The sequence below is a fragment of the Triticum dicoccoides genome, chromosome 5A, assembly GCF_002162155.2.
Source record: "Triticum dicoccoides isolate Atlit2015 ecotype Zavitan chromosome 5A, WEW_v2.0, whole genome shotgun sequence".
In the NCBI taxonomy this organism is placed as follows: Eukaryota; Viridiplantae; Streptophyta; class Magnoliopsida; order Poales; family Poaceae; genus Triticum; species Triticum dicoccoides.
Genome location: NC_041388.1, coordinates 452,107,735 through 452,129,621, shown reverse-complemented (window position 1 = coordinate 452,129,621; position 21,887 = coordinate 452,107,735). Strand labels below are relative to the sequence as shown.

The 21,887-nt window shown below is 43.4% G+C and overlaps 1 pseudogene; it reads right to left on the bottom strand.

Annotated features, from left to right (window-relative positions):
- Window positions 1-19,206: 19,206 nt before the first annotated feature.
- Window positions 19,207-19,922, bottom strand: LOC119297617 (annotated as a pseudogene).
- Between the last annotated feature and the right edge of the window lie 1,965 nt (window positions 19,923-21,887).

Genomic DNA, 21,887 nt, shown 5'->3' with positions numbered 1-21,887 from the left:
AGGTACTGACAAGAGCAAGGCAGTGCACAGTATTGTTGTGAGATCCTATGATCACTTGAGAATGCATATTGATCTCCAAGTAGTTTTCATACAAGGGAGATGGTAAGGCACATGCAGAAATGTAGGAGTTCAAATTTTCATTTCATATCATAGACAGTACCTGACGTTGGGCATGAAACCAGTGCATAACAGGCTTATTCCAGTCAGCATCTTGTAAATGTATTTCAAGAGACTTTACAGAAATTCCATTTCGAGGCTTGCAATCAAAGTGTGTTACCCTCAGGAAATGATGATACTGCCACAACGCACGCTTGAAAAGCATAACCTAGTTTTTCTCGTCATGACTATTCAGATCGGTCGTCGCCTATTTAAAAGAAATGGAATGATTGTTGTTATATTCAGCAGATAGCTAGGCAGTAATTAGCATGAATAACATTACTTACACGTAAGTTACGGAGGAAGATCTGAAATTGGTGTGATTCTTGGCTATAATCTTCCCATGATGGAATGAGGTAACAACAATGAAAGCATTGTAATTTAAAGTGGGAATAGCCAGAATGAGGTTCTTGTATGCATGAATTTGGGCTCTCTGCAGTTATAATAGGGCTTTGGCCAGTGGACTAGGTACACATTCTTGAGTGGAGGTTGTTTGTGGTACAGTTGGTGCTATGACCACTGGTACGCGTCGGTGCTATACAAACGATTTTTAACCCCTTTTAGCGAGGACATTTGGAACCGTCGCCAAGTGAGTGTGGGCGATAAGGGGGTCCTTCCCACACGTCCGAGAAATCATCGGCGATAGGCCCTCCTGGGACACAGGCTGGGGCCGTGTGCGATCAGGCGAGGCATCAAAACCCAATCATTTTCGTAGGTATGTACATCACACATAGTGAATCCTAGAAAAACATTTTCGTAGGTATGTACATCCCACACGATGAATCCCAGAAAAACATTTCTGTAGGTATGTACATCCCACACAGTGAATCCCAGAAAACCATTTCCGTAGGTATGTACATCCCACACGGTGAATCCCAGAAAAACATTTCCGTAGGTATGTACATCCCACACGGTGAATCCCAGAAAAACATTTCCGTAGGTATGTATATCACACATAGTCAATCCAAGGAATACCTTTCCGTTCTTATGTACATCCCACACAGTCAATCCAGGGAAAACGTTTCCGTTCGTATGTACATCTCACACAGTTTTATGTGTAGGCTCGTGTGTGAAAGGTGTAACTATTACACACGGTCTGCCTTGGTTAATTGTTTGCTTTTATCAACTACATCACACATGATTTGGTGAAGAAAACTGTGTGGCATTGGGCTATCCATCGCAAGCGCTTTTACTGGTAGAACCGTTTGCAAAGGTCCGTGACACATTTAACAGGTTTATTAGTTTATAATTAATAATTCCAGTATTACGAAAATTCACATTTTATATCGAAGAGCTGTTTGCCAATTTCATATCAAGCACATAAATATATTATAACATCATAGTACGATAGCTACATGAAAACAACACTATACAACATATAGCTAGTTCAACTTCCTAAGAACAATATATTCATTCCCCTAATCGAGATCATCCAGGCTCGTCTTATCCACCTCTGGTTTCAGTTCAGTAAGAACCTGTTTTGCACTGGCCAACTGGGAAAGTGCCTACTCCTTCGCCAACATCATCTTAGCAAAGTCTGATTTAAAAAATCTCAGCTCATTCTCCACCTTCCTCTTTTTATCCCGCATCTTCAAATATTCTTCAGCGTTGACAACAGTTTCTCTAAGACTACGTCTGTTCTCTTCCTCATACATGCTCCAGAGCTTTGCTAGGCACATCTTAAAAGACTGTGGCCACTCTTGATCAACCCACTCCAGGTAAGAACACTCCCGTTCATCCTATAATATTTAAAACTAGATCAACAACAATTTTAGGGGAAGTGGGTTTATAGCAACATAGAAAATCACCAATGCTTATTTTGAAAAACTGAAGAAACATGTTAATTATGACATATCTTCTCAAAAAGATCAATGTGCAAATGAATTAATTGCTGCTGAGACAACAACACTGGAACATCAGAAGCTATAATTAACTACAACAATGCTACAAGTTCTTACTCATGTACAATAAATAACAAATTGAACATTTTATGAGGAAGGTAAATATAACTGCAATAGCATAGCGACAGTGTTTGGATGACAGCAAATTGATACTAACAGGTGTGTACATGCATAAATTTATTAACATAGAACAAATAGCACTAAGGCCGTCCACTATGTATGCCAAAACTGGGGTAAATACAACTATTGCTACATCTCACACCGATGCCCTACAGTGGCGAGCCGATGCAGCGGAAAAAAATCAGGGACCCGGACTCCGGAGCACGTAGTTGCCCCGATGCCCAGTTCCTTCGTGCCATAAAGATTTAGTAGTTTACTGCTTGGCTGCTCAGATGTGTGGACCAAAGTTGGCTGCACAAACTGCTGAAGTGGTGCCAAATAATTTTCTAATGGCACCGCTGATGAGATGGCAACAATTTAAGACACTAGGTACAAACTGTGACACTGTCTTAGGATGCGTTTGGTAGAAGGTGTGGTATGAATGTGTTGGGACCGTGACAGTGTCTGAATCACATCTAAAAAATGATTTGTAACAACGAAAGAGGGTCTAACCTTCTCTGCACATGCCAGAAACTTCCTCCCACGGTCCACAGATTCAAACGCAACTAGCTTCATGCATGGAGATTGATGGTGACAACGAGTAGATAGATCTCCATCCACCCCGCTTCATTTGTTGCCACTGATGGTCCTAGGGAGCTACATGAGGAAGAAATGACTCAAATCGACCGCCAGGTAAAAATCCTTCATTCCAAGTCATAGCCCGAGAGAGAGAGAAGAGAGGCATACCCGGGTGGTGAAGGAGTCGTCGCCGGTGGAGGAACCATGTCGACCCTGGTGGTAGGATCCGAGACGGCGAGAGCGAGGAAGCGGCTATAGCTTAGGAAGGAAGGAAGGAGGAAATAGGGAAAATGTGACTTGTGGTCAGGGAGAAAAGGGGGTGGGAAGGGGGGAGGGGGCGGGCGTAGATATTTTGGCAGTAGGCCAAAATTTTGGAAATGTGCAGGGAAAGTTTGCGTGCGGTGCCACCGGACCATTCACTTTGAACGATTGTGTGCTTCGTTTGGACATTTTTATGCATTAATTGAGTTTTCAACGCATATATGTGCATAATTTAAATTTGAACTACATGCACATGCTCTAATGCATATAAATTGGTTGAAAATTCAAATTTGTGCCCTTGGTTGCATGCTTAGGTCCCATGCAAGAAATGGGCAATGAATGTCAAACACCCTGCCACGGTCACTCGGCCGCAAACATTGAAATACCTGGTTTTTAAATTCTAGTAAATCAAAAGCTCGTCTAAAATTCACGAAACTTGGCACGCTATCATGGAGCGGCATCAACATGCCGTGGTAAATTTTTTGTCCCATTTGGGGGCAGGTTTGGGGATACGCTTCTCACAAACTAGAGCTTCTCACAACAAGCCTGATGGTTTCGGTAGGGAACATCCCACCTTTGTGCACGAAACGATATCCATTGCCTCTTATTGCTTTCAAAAAATTTCTCTTGTCAACATAGAACAACAGGAGTGTTGTGTCAATTTTTGAGATTTTTCGGGGTTCGTTTGGACATTTTTATGCATTAACTGAGTTTTCAATGTACTTATGTGCATAATTCAAATTTGAACTACATGCACATGCTCTAATGCATATAAATTGGTTGAAAAATCAAATCTGTGTCCTTGGGTGCATGCTTAGGTCCAATGCAAGAAATGACAATGAATTTCAAACACTAGGGCACCGTTGATTGCCGGCAAAATGTTGAGATACTTTGTTTCTAAATTCTAGTAAATCCAAAACTCGTCTGAAATTCATGAAACTTCACTACTGCAGGATGCTGTTAACACGACACTAAGATCAGAGACCCTTCCACGAAACTATGTGCGATGCAATAGTCGCAAACGGTGGTGTAAAATAACCGTCAAAAAAGGTGCAAAATGTTTGCGATGTTGGAACCATCAAACACAGTTCAGATTTTAGTTGCGTGTGCGATGCAGGGCATATGGTTCAGTCCAATTAACTGTTTGCGATGAGGCAGAACAAAAGAAATGGGCAACCTGATGAAAGTGTGTGCGATATACATCATATGGTTCACTCAGATGAACTGTTTGTGATTAGGCAACACTAAAGAAATGGTCAGCCAGATCAAGGTGTATGTGATTGAGGGCATATGCTTCAGAAGGATTAACTATTTACAATTAGGCAACAACACAGAAACGGTCCAGTCAGATCAAAGTGGCATACACTTCACATGGATGAACTATTTGCGATTAGCCACAACAAACTAAAACAGTTAGATAGATCAACATGTGTGCGCTAGACGGGCACACACATTCCAATTAAAAGATGCGTGCACGATGGTAATAACGAGCGCGCATAGTTGTTGGAACAAGACATGTGCTGACATTGCCTATTGCGGTGCACCCTATGGTGCAAATGTCACGTACGCGACCGAGAAGGCGTATGTGCCCACGTTACACCTTCCAGGAATAGTGCCGCACTTATAACCGTCAGTAAATTTTGAGCATGCATCCTGTCACATTCCAAATTGCAAACCTGTTCACACCGATCAAAACCTAAACGGTTTCCCACTTAGGAGCATATTACTACTCGGTTATAAATACTACTCCTCCAAGATGACTGCAAATTCCTCCTCAACTCCTCATCCAAAAAAACAAACAAGTCATTCATCATCATTCCCTTTGCGTCTGCCATGGCCAACGTGAGTTCTGGGTCGAGAGATTGCCACCAGGGAGATGCGAGCATGGAAGCGAAAGCACGAGAGATGTCCCGCCTCGCCGCAAACGCAACCGGCATGTCCCGCCGTGCGGCCGTAGCAGCATAGATGTCCCGCCGCATCATCGAAGCAGCACGCAGGTCCCACCGCGCCGTCGATGCGGCAAACTGGTCCGGCCGCACCACAGAAGCATAAGAGATGTCCCACCGCGCCGCGAATGCAGCAGAGATGTCCTCCCGCACCGCGGCAGCCTGGGAAAATGTCTCGTGGGCAGGCGAGGACTCTTACAGGCGCATGCATGTGATCGTCCATAGCGAGATGGATCGGATCTCCGCCCGGGCGAGGCTGCAGGACGACATGAAAGCCTCTTTTGAAGAGGCTACCGGCGTCATCCGGCAACTAAATGAGAGCAATGCGAAGCTTCGGGCCGAGCGCGACCTGCTGAGGGCGAAGATTATCAGAAGTGCGGAGCAGCAGGAGGAGACCACTGCCTTATTGAAGAGGACCGACATCATCGTCGAGAAACTTATGGACGAGAATGCCATGCCGCGCATCGAGCGCAGAAGGCTGGTGGAGGAATCCGTGGATGCTCTCAAGTAGCATCTTGAGGATAAGAAATAGCTCATCGCCACTCGCCGTGGAGACTAGTTCCCGCGGCCTGCAGCAATGTAGAGATCAACGAGCCAGATCGTTGTCTTCCTTCTTCTTTTGCCCTTGTGTATTTCGGGGTTGTCGCAATTATTATCCACTGTCATCGTCCTTATATTCATCATGCTTGCTATAAGTCACAGTCGATGCTATATAGGTCCGTCAGATCTTACATCAAGATCCGTGCAAAACTTTCTTTTCAGATTTTTATTTTTCTCTCTTAAATCTCAGTCCAGTGAGACATATGGCCACGCCGTAGAACAGGGGCTCGGGCGCCATTAATGGAGACGTTGGGAGGGAGGTGCGCGGCGGGTAGCGGTCAAAGGGCTCTCCTCCCGATGAGCACGCGTAGGGGTCTGATCGCACCCCTCCCGTACTCAAATAGCTACCCCGCACGACACCTCCTAGCCAATAAAAAGGGGGACGCGTGGCGGCATGTAATTGGTAAGTAGGACACCCACGATTTCAATAATACTTGTGTTTCCGATTTGTGACGTGAGAACACTTGTTCCAAAATGACTTTGTTGATTGTTAATGTGTGTGCCTTCGCAAATCGGACAGAAAAATTACCACAACATGTTGGTGCCATGTCATGACACCATGCCGAGTTTCATGATTTTCAGGCGTGTTTTGGATTAACAAAAATTAAAAAACCAAGTTTCTCAATCTTTTCGGCCGAGCCATGACGCCCAGTTGTTTAAGTTTCATTCTCATTTCTTGCATGGGACCTAGAAATTCACCCAAGGACATACATGTGATTTTTCAAACAACTTTGGTCACTGGAGTCTGTGCTTGTAGTTTGAATTTGAATTATGCACATTAAATGCGTAGAAACTCAATTAATGTATAAAAAAGACCAAACGAACCTGGAATAATTCCAAAATTTGGCACGATACTTCTATTTGGTCTAATCTGCCTGTGTAAAAAAATTAAGGCGGGAGAAGGCAGTGTACGTATGTCATTTCGCACACGGAGGTGACATGTTCCCTCTCGAAACCACGAGCCTTCTTGAGGGAAGCTCCGGTTTACAAGAAGCTTACACCAAAGCTTGTCCCAATTCGGCCAAAAAAATTACCCCTGCATATTGGTGCCATGTCATGACACCATGCTAAGTTTCATGATCTTCAGGCATGTTTTAGATTTACAGGAATTAGAAAACCAACTTTCTCAATCTTTCTGGCCGAGCCACGACGCCCAGATGTTTGTATTTCATTCCCATTTCTTGCATGGGACCTATAAATTCATCCAAGGACACACATGTGATTTTTCAACCAACTTTGGTGCACTCGAGCATGCGCTTGTAGTTCAAATTTGAATTATGCACATTAAATGCGCAGAAACTCACTTAATGTATAAAAAGGGCAAACAAACCCGGAATAATTCCAAAATTTAGCACGATACTTCTATTTGGTCTAATATGCGTGTGTAAAAAATGAAGGCGGGAGAAGGCAGTGTACATATCTCGTTTCGCACACGGAGGTGATACGTTCCCTCTCGGAACCACGAGCCTTTTGAGGCCTCCTCTTATACCAAAGCTTGTCCCAATTCGGCCAAAAAATTTACCGCATCATGTTGGTGCCATGTCATGACACCATGTCAAGTTTCATGATTTTCAGGTGTGTTTTGGATTTATAGGAATTAAAAAACCAAGTTTCTCAATGTTTCCGGCCGAGCCACGACGCCCAGATGTTTGAATTTTATTATCATTTCTTGCATCGGACCTATAAATTCACCCAAGGACACACATGTGATTCTTCAACCAACTTTGGTGCACTGGAGCATGTGCTTGTAGTTCAAATTTGAATTATGCATATTAAATGCGCAAAAACTCAATTAATGTATAAAAAAGGCCAAACAAACCCGGAATAATTACAAAATTTAGCACGATACTTCTATTTGGTCTAATCTGCCTATGTAAAAAAAATTAAGGCGGGAGAAGATAGTGTACATATGTCGTTTCGCACACAAAGGTAACACGTTCACTCTCGGAACCACGAGCCTTCTTGAGGGAGCTCCGGTTTGCAAGAAGTTTACACCAATGCTTGTCCCAATTCGGCCAAAAAAATTACCGTTGCATGTTGGTGCCATGTCATGACACTATGCCAAGTTTCATGATTTTCAGGCGTGTTTTGGATTTATAGGAATTAAATAACCAAGTTTCTCAATCTTTCCGGCCGAGCCACAACGCCCAGATGTTTGAATTTCATTCTCATTTCTTGCATGGGACCTATAAATTCATCCAAGGACACACATGCGATTTTTCAACCAACTTTGGTGCACTGGAGCATGTGCTTGTAGGTCAAATTTCAATTATGCACATTAAATGTGCAGAAACTCAACTAATGTATAAAAAAAGGCCAAACGGACCCAGAATAATTCCAAAATTTAGCACGATACTTCTATTTGGTCTAATCTGCCTGTGTAAAAAAATTAAGGCATGCGAAGGCAGTGTACGTATCTCGTTTCGCACACGGAGGTGACATGTTGCCTCTCAAAACGACGAGCCTTCTTGAGGGAAGCTCCGGTTTGCAAGAAGGTTACACCAAGGCTTGTCCCAATTCGGCCAAAAATATTACCGCATCACGTTTGTGTCATGTCATGACACCATGCCAAGTTACATGATTTTCACGCGTGTTTTGGATTTATAGGAATTAAAAAACCAAGTTTTTCAATCTTTCCGGCCAAGCCACGATGCACAGATGTTTGAATTTTATTCCCATTTCTTGCATAGGACCTATAAATTCATCCAAGGACACACATGTGATTTTTCAACCAACTTTGGTGCACTAGAGCATGTGCTTGTAGTTCAAATTTCAATTATGCACATTAAATGTGTAGAAACTCAATTAATGTATAAAAAAGGCCAAATGAACCCGGAACAATTACAAAATTTAGCACTCTATGTGGTCTAATATTCCCGTGTAAAAAGATTAAGGCAGGAGAAGGCAGTGTACGTATGTCGTTTCGCACACAGAGGTGACACGTTCCTCTCAGAACCACGAGCCTTCTTGAGGGAAGCTGCAGTTTGCAAGAAGCTTACACCAAAGCTTGTCCCAATTCGGCCAAAAAATTTACCGCTGCATGTTGGTTCCATGTCATGACACAATGCCAAGTTTCATGATTTTCAGGCGTGTTTTAGATTTACAAGAATTAAAAAATGAAGTTTCTCAATCTTTCTGGCCGAGGCACGATGCCCAGATGTTTGAATTTCATTCCCATTTCTTGCATGGGACCTATAAATTCACCCAAGGACACACATGTGATTTTTCAACCAACTTCGGTGCACTGGAGCATTTGCTTGTAGTTCAAATTTGAATTATGCACATTAAATGCGGAGCAACTCAATTAATATATAAAAAGGCCAAACAAACCCAGAATAATTCCAAAATTTAGCACGATACTTCTATTTGGTCTAATCTGCCTATGTAAAAAAATTAAGGCGGAAGAAGGCTGTGTACGTATCTCGTTTCGCACACGAAGGTGACACGTTCCCTCTCGGAACCACGACCTTTTTGGGGGAATCTCCGGTTTGCAAGAAGCTTAAACCAAAGCTTGTCCCAATTCGGCCAAAAACTTTACTGCTGCATGTTGGTGCCATGTCATGACACCATGCAAGTTTCATGATTTTCAGGCGTATTTTGGATTTATAGGAATTGAAAAACCAGATTTCTCAATCTTTCCGGTCGAGCCACGATGCCCAGATGTTTGAATTTCATTCCCATTTGTTGTAATGGACCTATAAATTCAACCAAAGACACACATGTGATTTTTTAACCAACTTTGGTGCACTGGAGCATGTGCTTGTAGTTTAAATTTGAATTATGGACATTAAATACGCACAAACTCAATTAATGTATAAAAAAGGCCAAACGAATCCGGAATAATTCCAAAATTTAGCACGATACTTCTATTTGGTCTAATCCGCTAGTGTACAAAAATTAAGGCGGGAGAAGATAGTGTATGTATGTCATTTCGCACATGGAGGTGACACGTTCCCTCTCGGAACCATGAGCCTTCTTGAGGGAAGCTCAGGTTTGCAAGAAGCTTGCACCCAAGCTTGGCCCAATTCGTCCAAAAAAATTACCGCAGCATATTGGTGCCATGTCATGACACCATGCCAAGTTTCAGATTTTCATGCGTGTTTTGGATTTACAGGAATTAAAAAACCAAGTTTCTCAATCTTTCCGGTCGAGCCACGACGCCTAGATATTTGAATTTCATTCTCATTTCTTGCATGGGACCTATAAATTCACCCAAAGACACACATGTGATTTTTCAACAAACTTTGGTGCGTTGGAGCATGTGCTTATAGTTGGAATTTGAATTATGCACATTAAATGCTAAGAAACTCAATTAATGCATAAAAACGCCAAACGAACCCGGAATAATTTCTAATTTAAACATGACGCTCATGTACTAGTTGCATGTTCACTGTACGTAAATGTTCTAGGAATTCAAACACCATCTTTTTCCTCCGTAACACCATTTTCTCTTTCAAAACATAATGAAAAAAAATTAGGTATACCACAAACAGTTTACTAGAAAGAATCGTGTGGGATGCGATATAAAATATCTTGGCGCACCGTCTTGTCTGGCTTACGCAGGAAGCTTCGTCGTCTACAGTCCATCACCCCTCCTTGAACCACACTTGCGCGCCAATTTCTCGCGGCACCGAGCGAAATTTTTTTGCCACCGCGAAAATATCTATCTCCCCGCCCCTCCCTCATACGAAAAGCCACATTTCCACTGTTCCTCCTTGCTTTCCAAGTTCAAACCTTCACTGCTGCTTACTGGCAGCTCAGCCTCCTCGCCAGGAACCCTTCTTCTTGCAGCGCTGCCTCCTCGCCGGGAACCCTTCTTCTTGCAGCGCTGCCTCCTCGCCGGCTACCCTTCTTCTTGCAGCACCGCCTCCTAGCCGGCGACCCTTCTTCTTGCAGCGCCACCTCCTTGCCGGCGACCCTTCTTCTTATTGTGCGGCCTCCTCCCCGCCGACCCTTCTTCTTGCTGCGTAGCCTCGTTGATATGGTCAGGTAATCCACACCCCACCCACACCATCCTCCTCATTTCCGGTCCCACATGCCTCGACCGACGGCGCGACACCTTCCACCGAAATCACCGCCCCCTCCTCCAATTAAGCGCCGCCCATAGCCATTTTGCACGCAGTATAACGTGGAGCTTAGTAGCATGCGGCTGCACGCACGCACGAGGTCGCTATGGCTGCCATGCGTGTTGACCGCCAGATCTTGGAGGAGCACCTCGAAGATTCAAGGCCACCGTCAACACCGCCACATGGTTGTCTACATTAAAATACAATTCATGTTGTTTTCTCGAGGCCACCGCCAGTGCCTTCTTGTGATTTTTCCTCTATAATGTTATTATGCAATCTGATATTCAGTTAACAGTTTGGTCCTATGAAATGTAATGTTCAGTTAACACTTTGGTCCAACAATTGCTACATTTTGTAGTGCTGTTCTCAAGCATTCTTTGTTTTGTTAACTGTCTTATCTTCTAGTACTTGTTTCTATTCTGCAATGTTGTGCTTAGTTAACTATTTTGGTTCATTTGGTCTGCTGTCCATTTAACTGTTTGGTTCAGTTCTGCAATTTGATTTTCATTTCCTGTGGGTACAATTTTGTATTGTTATGCATGTGACACCAATCGAATTTGGTTGTACTCAATACATATTCTACTGATAGTATGGAAACTCTCAGTTAACCTGATCAAGATCTTCCTTATGTGTGTTGCAGGGAAACAATGGGAGACACTGTGGTTTACCATCGAGGTTTGTTCAAGCAGGGTCCTTTGGCTAATAGCACATTATTGTGCAGTTGCAGGAATCATTCTAATATTTAGGTTTCTTACAATTTGGTCTTGCACATGTAGGTCCTGCTGTCAGAGGCTTAGACCCACTGTTCGACCCATTTTGCATATGAGGAAATGAGATGTCCATGAATATCAGTAAAGTCAAGAAACTCAGAAAGATTATTAGGATGAAGAAACTTGCGGCGAATAACAGCAAGATCTTTGTTTGCACAATGAAGAAGACATCAGTCAACTATAGGATGGTACCAACTCTTTTACCTTGTTTTTACCCCTTGCGCCATTTCAAAATTTACAACAGCGATTTATGCATAGCTTTGTTTTCAGTACTTTTCAAAGCAGGTCACCGATGATTACCTCTCAAACCACCTGCATGGTCAAGAGGCGAGGAAGGTATTCATTCAACACCCACGGTACAATATTGAAGTCTTGCTGAAGAGGACGAAGCTTCGGCGGGCAATTATCCATAGCCATTGGCCTAAAGTTGCAAGGACATTCAGCATCACTGAAGGCTCAATATTTGCCTTCCGCTTCTGCAGTTTCCTAGATGAGATTCATCTATCTATTTACCGTGTATGATGCTACTTTCCAAAGGTTTTTGATGCTGCATGTGAAACTTGGTGCTGTTGTGTAATGGCGTAACTGAGTGCCGAAGCTATCTGATGTAATTCGATTATGAAATCATGGTTGCTTTTATACGGATATAAAATATCTGGCATGTTTTATAAGAAATATCAGTTTGATTGGTACATGGATTATCAATAATAGGCTAATTACCCTGCTTATTGGGGTTTTCTATTGCAGACGGTTACTCAGACAGCACCGTGGGCGATGAATTCAAACAACCCGCATGGTTTCTAGAAAGTAGGCATGTTCGATCAACTAACAATCACACACGGCTTTCGGCAGCGAACTGTTTGCGTTAGGCCACCTTGCACAAATGTTTCCACACAAAGAACTGTGTGTGATATACATACCTATGGAAATGTTTTTCTAGGATTCACCGTGTGGGATGTACATACCTACGGAAATGATTTTCTGGGATTCATCATGTGGGATGTACATACCTACGGAAATGATTTTCTGGGATTCACCGTGTGGGATGTACATACCTACGAAAACGATTGGGTTTCGATGCCTCCCCCGATCGCACATGAGCTCATTTGGTGTCCCAGGAGGGCCTATCCCCGACGGTTCCTGGGTCGTGTGGGAAGGACTCCCCTATCGCCCACACTCACTTGGCGACGGTTCCAAATACCGTCGCAGAAAGAGGTTAAAAACTGTTTGTATAGCACGTCACTGTACCAGTGCTTGGCATGCTTTCATGGAATGGCACCCGACATGCTGTGGTATTTTTCGTGTCCATTTTGAGAGAAGGCGCACTCAAATAACAGCCAACAAAGGCATTTTGAAAAAATAGCTGCCACTTTAATATCTCAAATGGTTGTATAATTCAAATCGTGTGCGTTCTGTTAACCATTCACATGACGCCATGTGTCTTCATTTTAATGTCTATAGAAGGTGCCATGCGGACAACTGCTTGACCTTGACTGAACGGGAGGCGTGCGAGCGGAGTCCGGTGTGCAGGCTGACCAAGAGGCGTGCAAGATGTCCTCCAATGTGCAGGCACACCGGGAAGCGTGTGAGCTGTATGCTGCGCAGGCTCACTTGGAAGCGAGCCCTTTGACTTCCATGGCCGCCCGCCTTCCTCTCTATTAATGGCGCCCAAGCCGTTGTTTAATACGGGTGGCCTTACTGTTTGCCTCCCATTTCCCTCCCTCCCGCAGACCTCCACCAACGCCATGGCATAGAATGATCATCTGCCACTAGTCTTCAAGTTTGGTGAAGTCGACTCCGAGCCGAAGGAGATAGAAAATAAGGAGGAATGGGGCCTCATGGACATGGCCCAGAATGAGCTGGCCGCGACGGTTGCTGCCCCCGCTCCCATCCCCGCGCCCGCGCCAGCGACCATCCCCGTAGCATTGATGGGCTGGTCGCTGAGAACTATCTCAGAGCCCGAAACCACATGCGTCAGCGAGGTCTCCGCGGACCCACGCGAGCTCATGTACATGGCAGCGCTAGCGCTCGTGCCCGTGCGCGCCCCTCCACCCACCGTGGCACCGGCTCCCTGCGTTTGGCTGCACCCGCTGCACCCGTGCCCCTACCCGTGCGCGCCCCTCCACCCACCGTGGCGCCAGTCCCCGTGCATTTGGATGCATCCGCCGCGCCCGTGCCCGTGCCTGTGCGCGCCCCCCTCAGCGGCATGGGACGCTGCCGTCAACTGCTATGTCTCAGTGGTGCCAGTTGTCGTCCTCCCGCGCCTCTCCTGTCGATCGCGCGACAACATGATGTTTGATTTACAAGTGAAGAACATTTTGTGCTTCCTTGAAGACTTCAACAACGGTGTCCCGAAGGACGACCACGACAACGACGGCGCGGCAAGCTGCCTCCGCCGCCGCCGGAAATAGTTTTGTTGGGTTTTAATACTGTATCTCGAATTCTTGATCATATGAATATAAATTCGCAGTGTGACTGAATGAAAGATATGGTTTGAACGAACTTGCGTTTTCTCTCTTAATGTACAGACTTATCAAACGATTATCTTTTAAAAAAGTTGTCAATGGTATTTAAATATAAAACACTCATCGCAAATGTTTTAGTTAGAACACTCGTATGCAAACAGACAGCTTTCCCAGGAAGCCAGGGGAAAATGTGTCGAGCAGGATTTTTGCAGCTCTTGATCGCAAATGTTTTAGATTGAACACCCGTATGCAAAGTGAGAGCTATGGTCTTCCCTCGCAGTGCAGGATTTGTGCATCCCTTCAACGCAAACAGTTGTTTTGCATGACCCGTGTGCAACCACGTAGAAACAATTGGGTAAGATTTGCATCTGTCATTTTGGGTATGTTGCCATTTGTCAAACTGGAAAGATTGACATTTGTTTACCTAGTAACATTGCCATTTGTCAACCTTGTAACACTGTGATTTGTCAAAATATGCAGCTAAAAATTACTAGCACTATCTAATTTTTGCAACTAAAATCACTAGCACTGTTCATATGGACACCACTAGCAGGCGTGAGTTGATGGACGCATATGCAAATGTACCATTGATTACATACAACAAGTCATCAACCCACAACGACAACGAGGATACACGTTGGATTATAGATCATTTACAACAAAAAATTCTAGTAAAGTAAAGTTTTCCTCACACAACAAATAACAAAGCGATGAAATGAACTTCAGCTCAACCACTCGTCGGCGGTGGAAACACTTGCTTTGAACCATAAGTGATTCTGTGGGAAGGGCCAGCTACTGTCAATCTCGAGACCAACGCAGGACTGATCATCTAGGCTGAAGCGGCCTATGTCAAGACCCATATTGGGATGGTAGGGAAGCATAGCAATGTCTGAGGTATAGATACAGTTGCTTCTCATAAATGGTAGTAACGTTGTGTCAACAGCAGCTGGATCGCCTTCCACCATCATTGGATAGTTTTTTCCAAGGAAGAGCGAGTTTCCTCCAAGACTTTCAATACTGAACCAGGGAGAAGGTGTTGGCGCTAGTACACTAGTATCCATCCTGAATACCCTGCAATGGATGTTGGAATAGGTCCGAAGAGTGCGACCATGCGAGACAACACCTGCTTCCTTAGTAACATTAGCAGTGCCCTGTATACAGAGAAGAAGAGGTGATCCATCGGAATAAGTTGCCAGGTGCCACTGAGTATATGGGTCCTACTTGTCCTCATGCTCGTGATCATCAGCATCGTCATCTCCCCCTTGGTTATACAAATTTTCAAGTATAGGTGGTGTAATGTTCACAAGACCTTGGAAACACAAAAAGGTTAATTAGTAAAGGGAAACTAGATAACCCGCATGCATGTGGATGAAACAATTATAATTACGGTGGAAGACAAACGTACCAAAAGCATCAGTATTCCATGCAAAAACAGTGCCACAAGTGGTGGTAGCAAAGACAAGACCCTCGTATTGAATTGCATCACAATACTCATCCGTGTATAGAAATTGATTTTTGAGCAACATCCATCGAGGTGTGGAAGTAAGGACGGCAACAAGCTTGTCGAAGATAGCAACAACTTCATAGTTCGTGTAATCCCAAGAGCGGTTGGGAACTCAACAAATTGCTATCTTCCATAGACGATAGTCACCATGGTCGTATTTGAACTCACATAGAATACCGGTGTACTCAACCTCTGGGCAGTCTGAGATTTTTGGAAGTGGAACCCGATGACAAGTATACACATTCACAAGTTTCCACTCGCAGTTGTACCCAATACAAACAACCCAATCTCGATTTGCGCCTGCCCAAGCCTTGCCCTCAAGCGATGGCATCTTAACATCATACGTATCATTATCAAGTGACATCAACTTGCACAAGGCGAGGCTTCCCTCGTCCCCGCGCCAGTCAGCAAGGTCACGACGAAGAAGATAGGGGAGATCAAACCGCTCCTGGACCCTTGGGTTCCTTGTAATGATGTTATTAGTTGAGTCAAGAATGGTCTTGAACGAACCTACCATGCTAGCCGAGGTGATGACGTCGCACCGATCAATGAGTTCCTCCACCACGTCATCTTTCAGATCGGGGCAAGAATAACGGGGTCATTTCCGGCCTGTTCCCTCCATGGAGAAAATGATCGAACAATGGCAGAAGGAAGGGTGAAGGAAAATGGAGAGAGGAAGAGCATGCGACAGTAGTTCCAAATCGAGAGGCAAAGGCGAAGAGGCGGTGGACGGTTGCCACGGTACAAGAAGAGGCTAGTGGGGAGCGAATAGTTGCCACAGAGGTCACACACTGACGACAAGGCCAAGTGAACCGCATGCCATATATCGCACACACATTGATCTGGCTGACCGTTTCTTTTGTTTTGCATAATCACAAACAGTTCATCCGAGTGAACCGTATGCTATACATCGCACACACCTTCATTTGGATGACCGTTTATTTTGTGTTGCCTAATCACAAACAGTTCATCCAAGTGAACCGTATGATGTACATCGCGCACACCTTCATCTGGCTGCCCGTTTCTTTTGTGTTGCCTAATCACAAATAGTTCATCCGAGTGAACCGTATGCTGTACATCGCACACACCCTCATTTGGCTGCCCGTTTCTTTTGTGTTGCCTAATCAGAAACAGTTCATCCGAGTGAACCGTATGCTGTGTATCGCACACACCTTCATCTGGTTGACCGTTTCTTTTGTTCCTACTCATTGCAAACAGTTAATTGAACTGAACCATATGCCCTGCATCACACACGCAACTAAAATCCGAACCGTGTTTGATGCATCCGTCATCGCAAACGTTTTGCACCTTTTTGACGGGTTTTTACACCACCATTTGCGATTATTGCATCACACACAATTTCGTTGAAGGGTCTCTGATTGTAGTGTCGCGTTAGCAGCATCCTGCAGTAGTGGACTATTGGAATTGGCATACGTTTTTCAAAAGTACGGGTCCTGTGACGTGAAGCTGGTGTTATGGTCAGTGGAGTAGGGCTAAAGTGTGCTACAGTTGGGGCTGTGTTTTCTGGGGCTGGTGATATGGACACTACAAATGGAGTGCTATTTGATTTATTAGGTATCACTGCCATTTCCAAATACTTTGTTTGTACTCCTTTAGGATTTGCGATCACCCTCTTCCTTTTGGACATCTGTTATGAAAGAACAACATTTAAGTGGAAAAACATGGTATGATGACACATGGAATAGGTATAGAAAATGGATAGGCATGTCATATTCTCATATATGATGTGTAAACTAAGCAGATGGTGGTGTAACAAAGTAGAAGTAATACAAGACATCATATGCAAGATACATGCGACCAATACAACCTTGCCAAGTTAGAGCAAGCACCTTGATGGATGAATAAGATAGGTCATTTGACTCTGACTCATCTGGAAGCTAAATAGACTTAGGTCTCGCATCTTTAGGATCATATTCTGAAATGGAATCTGTAGATGGGAACCTAATTAGACTTGTGTTCCATTACATCCAAACAGGACCTCAATCCCTTGATGCCAAGTTTGTTAGCCAATGGATTATTCCGCAATATTCCTCTCGTGTGCCCATTCTCATATGCATTATGATCATATTCAATACCTGACATGTATGAAAACATAAAAATAAGTGAGATTATCTTTGTAACGCATAGGGGATTCTAATCCAATAGTGCATCCTTGTAAACCTACGTCATATCTTTGTGCAATTCTTCTAAGAGATGCCATGTGTGCTATAATTTGGTGTGTGCATTAATATAATATGGCCTACTACTCAAAATATAGGCTCCCTGTTGAGAGCTCCAGAAGTAAGGATACTTCGTAGATGACAGCTTCAAAATATACTAAGGAAGAACAACTCGACCTGACCCGTCGAACACAAATTTCTCTACTTCTCTTAGCAACAAGGAACATACTATACTTATTAAATAAGAAGAGAAGAGGATCATGTTAAAGAAGAGCAAGCAGATCGTAGATATTACAAGTCTTTCTATACAATGGTTGTTGCGCACCCATGATGAACCAGAGCGCACAGAGAAATACTATTCCTTCCTATCTCTCTATATGTGGCTCACATGCATTTCAAAACTAAAGTAGGAACATTTAGCTAGCCAATCAAATGTGTCTCTGTTTTAATAATATCAACATCATATCAGATTTGTATTTGTACAACTAAGCTTGTTTATATTGATGGGTGGAGCAGTACTGCTGAAAACAACGTCAGTTCGGGTTAGTTTCATTCAAATCATGTAAATTAGAGTCCAAAACAAGAGAAAAGTTGTTTGGAAAATTAGATGCGTTGGAGATGTATTAGGTTCTCGGGGTCTTGGACCCTCAGGTACCCGACCCCCTCTGCTCTGCCCAACCCCTAATCTGTCCGGGTGCCTGGGAACTTTGTCCCCTTGGTGCTCGGGGCTGGGGACATTTCTTCTGGATGGTCCGCGTAGCCGGAATTGCGGTTGTGCAACGTCTATTTCCCCCGTGGGGATATAAATAACCCCTTCTTCTTCCGCCCAACCCTAATATGTCCCCAAAATCTCCAAAATCTTGGATCTCCTTCCCCAACCATCCAAACTCTCTCATACTTTGATGATAGGAGGAGATTCACCCGATCTACACTTGCACCAAACTGTTTGTGTTCCTCGGCTTCTACATCTACATCGACTTGTTACTCTTGGGTGCTTGGGCACCCTAGACGGAAGAGGTTATCGCGGAGCCAAAATCTATATTGAAGCTTCGTGCTGGTGTTGGGAGCCTCCAGTTAAGTTGTAGAGAGACCCCCAACCTTGTTTGTAAAGGTCCCGGTTGTCACCTTCAAGGGCACCGCTAGTGGATTCACGATACCTTTCATTGTGTGAGGGCATGAGGAGAATAGGGAGAGTCCTTAGGATGCTTGGGGAGCATTAGCCTCCACACCCCTCCAATGGAGAAGTAACCCCCCCCCCCCCCAAAGGGGGGAACTTCACAAACACATCCTCATCTCCATCGATTCCACTTGCGGTTATTCCGTTCCTTTACTTTGTGCTAGTTATTATCTTGTGTTTACTCTTGCAAGCACTTGTTACTTGTTAAGATTTTCATATAGGTTGTCCACCTATCTACATATATAGAAAACTTATTATTTTTTGAGCCTACAATTTGCAAAAGAAGTTAAAATTTTGTTAGTATCCTAATCACCCCCTCTAGTCGACCATACCGATTCTTTCAGCTGCCAACAAGGTTAATATCCTCCCCTCCCCCTCTGTTCATCGCTCTGCGGCAGTGCGGAAGGGGTGGATATTCCAGTCACTATTGTTTTTCTTAAATCAACACAAAAAAATCCACACAAAAGAAATATGTGCCAGTACGTCTGGCATAGTTCAGTGATAACATTGTGGGCTTATTAATTTTGAGGAGTTTACTCATCGAAATGACTATGGACTCTTATTGTAGTTTCCCACATTCATGTCCTCGCCGACTCGCTAACTACATGGTCAGCATCTTCATTACACCCAGAGTGATTGCACATTGCACCTCGAACTCGCCGTTCTCGGCATCAAATGGCGACTTCACGCCTACCTCGAGGAACTTGTCATCGCAATATTTGGGAATGTCCAGTCGGAGCTGAGGCTCGTCACCGCGTCGCCCAACCTGCCCGACGAGATGCCCCTGGCAGCCTTGTCAAATAGGCCCACAACTCTGGAGTACATATTGTCACAGTAGGCGAGGACATGCTGGATAATTTGATCCTTTTCCTCGGCCTTCAGGGTGGCGATGCGCTTGCGGGTGTCCACAGCTGTCGCACTGGCAATCCCAATGGCGATGACAGCAAGGCCACGCTTGTCCGTGGTGGCGCTATCCTTGTTGGCCTTGAAGAACTTGATGCAGATATCATAGATGTCAGCGCCATCGAAGCGCCTGCATGTGTCTTCTATGATGGAAGCACTGGACGAGGCGAGGAGGAGGACAACAACAAGAAGCGAGAGAGCTTGCGGCGACCTCATGGTTTTGCCGCAACAATTTTCTTGTGTTTCTGAGATGTTTTGTGTGTCAAGGTTGGTTTGTCAAACTGTAGGTGCATGGTATATATAGGATATTGTCATCTAAAACACTAAACTCGGATGTATATCAATCAATCAATGCCGAATAACATTGGCAGAAAACATGGCTACAATTAATTAACATTTATTGCTTCCTTCTCTATCAATAAATATTTGATACATCTATCAATTGATCAAATTATTAAAGCAATATAAAATGGACAGTCCAGATTTAAACCATAGAAAATAATGGTAGCGGTTTAGTCTTAAATGGAATTTCCAATGGAGATTTATAAGATATTTTCATTTCCTAGTTATTACTCGATTCCAATATACGTAGTCGACGACATACAACGGGAGGAAGAAGATGGCTCGCAGGCCTATAAGTGGCGGACGCGGCTATGTGCCGCCCGCGGTGGGCCCTACCATGGTCCGCCTGCAGGCCAACATGTATTGGGCTGGCCTAGTAGCCGCGACTCGCCTGATGACATCGTGTTACTTTTTTCTTTATTTTTATCTTAAAAAAATCTTTTTTCTTCATTTTTCCATATTTTAGTTTTTTCTTTGATTTTCACTTTATTTATATTCAGAAATATTCTATATATATGTATCACAAAACCATTTTACATAAAAGTTTAGAAAATGTTAATGCTGCATTTGGAAAATGTTAATCGTGTATAAAAGATGTTTTTTATCTATACAAAAAATGTAAAATGTGAAAAATTAGAAAATTTTAATCATGTCTACAAAAAATATTAGTCATATGTAGAAAACCTGTTTATGCATTATACAAAAATCTTTGTGTAATTAAAAAATGTTCATGATATTTCCAAAAAATGTTTATACAACATAATTTTTTGCATAGTTCAAAAATATGTTTTTATCATGAAGTAATGTTCCAATGTGTATTTAGAAAATGGTTTTTTTACCAACTACAGTGGGGGGAAATCCCTATTGTGATCTTTTTCATTAAAAGATTAGTGGTTAAGCAGTGTACAAGGGAGGCATGATCATGCCAGTTACATCCAATTAGGCTAGATCTATTACATCAATAAAAATTCGTACGTACTGTCTAGCCATGACAACATACCCTCTTTGATACTAGGCCTAGCCCGGATCATAGTGTCTTGAAAATATCTATTGAAGCTAGTCTTGCAATTTATGATGGGGCATGCGATGTCTTCAAATATTTTGTCATTTCTCTGGTTCCATATAGCACAGCTTCCAGTGATTAAAATTTCCATGAACAAATCCCATTTATATCTGTGTTTTGCATTTGTGATCATCATGTGAATGTCTAGATCAGTGTTCCATTCTATACCAATACTCCACCAGAAACCTTGACTGAATGGGCAGCTGAATAGTAAATGAGTTCTGTCTTCCAGATTATGGTCTCTGCATTATACACAAATAGTGTTCTCTAGTGTGATTTTTTTTCTAGTCAGTAGATCACAAGTGTTTATTTTGTCGTTGAGAATAAGCCAGGAGAAGAATTTATGCCTGGGTAGACAGCAAGTTTCCCATATCCATTACATTGGCAAAGGGCTTGTTGATTTCTCATAAGGATTTTATAGATTTTTTGCAGAATATTTGGAGTTTCCCCACATAAAAAATCATTTATTTTGCTCCTGGTTATCCCTGATTTCTTCAAGCTATCCAGATAGTTTGATTAATTGATCATATGCAATCATAGATAGAGGGAGTTGGAACATGCTGCTATGGTCCATCACGGATTATGCCGGCTGGATTGTGATGTTGGTATATGTTGCATATGAGTGTAGTTCAGCCCAGTTCCTTTTTAGAATACTACCACTTTTCCATACATCTTCCCGTAGTAGAACAGTGTTTTCTTTGTTTACTTGACAAGTTGCCATACCTTTGTATAAATCAGTTAAGCTCACATGGTCCTTCCACCAAAAGATCCTTTGTTCTTGCTTGCATGAGGTGTGGTGTTGTTTGAATAATAGGCTTGCTACACCAGATTGACCCATGGGATGTTCTCATGATTGTAGAATTTGTGTAAGTGCT